This window comes from Triticum aestivum, chromosome 7B, assembly GCF_018294505.1.
Source record: "Triticum aestivum cultivar Chinese Spring chromosome 7B, IWGSC CS RefSeq v2.1, whole genome shotgun sequence".
In the NCBI taxonomy this organism is placed as follows: Eukaryota; Viridiplantae; Streptophyta; class Magnoliopsida; order Poales; family Poaceae; genus Triticum; species Triticum aestivum.
Window position 1 is genome coordinate 176217399 of NC_057813.1, and position 2393 is coordinate 176219791.

General features: G+C 56.7%; 1 protein-coding gene across 1 annotated transcript in view; it reads left to right on the forward strand.

Annotated features, from left to right (window-relative positions):
• The window catches only part of LOC123160931 (alpha-1,3-arabinosyltransferase XAT2), a 16527-nt gene that overhangs the window by 12193 nt on the left and 1941 nt on the right, over window positions 1–2393 (forward strand). The gene's annotated exons all lie outside the window — the stretch shown is intronic.

Here is a 2393-nt window from a genome sequence, read left to right on the forward strand (position 1 = left end):
TTCCGACGCTCGACGTGTTTCCTAGGATTTTCCCCGTGAAAATGCCGTAAAACACTGGCCGGATGTGACGCAACGTTCGTTTTGTGTCCGGTTTCGTTCCAACCTTGCGTGGGGCCCTACGTAGGCCGTGCCCGCATGTCCGACCACTTTGGTGCAATTGCATGCATGCGATCACGTGCCCACAGTGCAGCCAGGCTCTTTTACGGTCTACCGGAAGGGGGTTCCCGACTACTTTTTTTTGACTCTGCCAAATGTCACGAAACTTTTTCCGCTCGTTGGCATCACCCTCGACTGTACCCACGTACCCCTAGTGCAACGAGCAACGAACTTTGGTGCAATTGTCTGCAGTTTCAAAATTCTGTTTATTTTGTTTGCTGTCGTTTCATGATGATGATGCCATTGCATGTGTTATACTACCTGGGTTGACCGACGTGGTGAAAAAAAGCACCCGTTCGTGTTATTGTCGCATGCCATGTTTTTCCCGTGTTACTGTCTCATGCATGTTTTTCATATACACGCCGCAGATTACCTCGCATCCCAGCCAACGGCCAGCGCCTCCCTCGAATCCCGCCGCCACGGACCCACCGAATCCCACCTACCCCGGACCCCAACTGGCCAACCAGCGCCTCCCTAGGATCCCACCACCACGACCGGATCAGCCTCGCTCCCCACACACAGCGACTTTGACCCGCCCCGTCGCATCCTCCTCGATCTCCCCGCCCAATGCACGCCTCCAACACGCCCACACAAAAAATTTTCCCCGCGCGGGCGAGGGGAGGGTGGCGTGGGCCGTGGGAGTGGGCGAGTGGCGCCTTGCCACCATGGGCCGAACTGGGCCGGCCGGTGACAGCACAGAAAACGGCCTCCTGAGCCTTGCGTCGGCCGCGTGCACTGAGGGGCGAGTTGCAATGCCATATTTAGTCCCACCTCGGAAGCGGGGGGGCGCTTGGAGCGACTTAAATAGCTGCTTCCGCCCCACACCTCGAACTCCTTTAATCTAACTCCTCAGTGCTCCGTTGGACCCCGTTTCTGGGCCCGTTAGTGGGCTCAATCAGCCGCGCGAGTCGCCTACGGGCTTGATTTGGGGTAACTTCTCCTCTATGGGCTCAGCATCGGTGGTTGGGTTCTTTCTTTTATGTTGCTTAAATTTTTTGCCGGTATTTTATGTGTTTACTTCACCTTTTTACAACATCAATGGAAATATCCCATTAATAACAAAAACTATATCAATAAGTGATACATTATACAACCATTCCATTACTCGTTAAAGCAACATAATTTCGTTCATATTTTTTTATGTGTTTACTTCTCCTTTTTACAATATCAATGGAAATATTCCATTAATAACAAAAACCATATCAATAAGTGATACATTCTACAACCATTCCATTACTCGTTGAAGCAACATAATTTCGTTCATATTTAGGATATTTTACATTCAAACGAAATTTTACATGAAAGATTACGGCAGTGGAAAGATTAACACTAAAACAAATCTAACTACTCCTCCTCGCTACTCACAAGATCAACCACTACCGTCTGCCCGCCGTCTTCACCGCCGTCTTCGCCGCCGTCTGAGTCATCGGAACTGCCCAAGTCTCCGAAAAATTCTTCCAAGGTAGACGACTGTTGCGCTAGTGTATCGGTCGACTCCCTGATCGCCTGCCAGTATCCCGGCTCGTCTGCCGGGTCCCTCGGGTCAACAACATCCTCCGGCGGCATCCAACCGGTCTCTGACGTGGAGTTCCGGATCGCGCGGATCAAACCCGGCGACTCCAACGGGTCGCCCTCCTCTTGCATCGCCGCTAGTTCCGGCGGGATGTGAAACTCAGGGGCGGCCGCTGGAGCGGCGGGAGCGGCCGGCGCGCCTGCGCGAGCGCGCCGACCGGCACGGGCCTGCACAACCGGGGCGGTGGGGGGCGCGAGGGGCGCGTTTGGACCGTCCGCGCGGATGCCCCGAGACTTGTAGAAGCTGACGACGGTGTCGAAGTCGCGGCCTACCCAAAAGTTGAGGCGACCTTCGGGGTTCCACGGACCGGGTTGTGCCGGCCCAGGCGTGGCATAGCCGTCGCTCGTCACGTGCCAGCCGTGTGCTAGGCGACACGATGGCGACACGGGGATGTCGTGCCGGTAGATATCGACGGTCTGCGGCCTGCTGAGGCTAGAGGGCCACAGACCGCCCGGCGCGGCGCCGCGTCCACCACCTCGTCCACCACCGCTGCCGCCGCCTCCGCCGCCGCCAACCGCCCGGCGACTGCTCCCTGTGCCTCCACTGCCGCCTCCCCAGCCGAACCAACGCCGGCCGAAGCATCCGCGTCCACGAGGCATCGCGCCGGAGAGAGCCGCCGCCCCGAAGATCGATCGGAGAACGCGGGGTCGTGGATCGAAGAAAG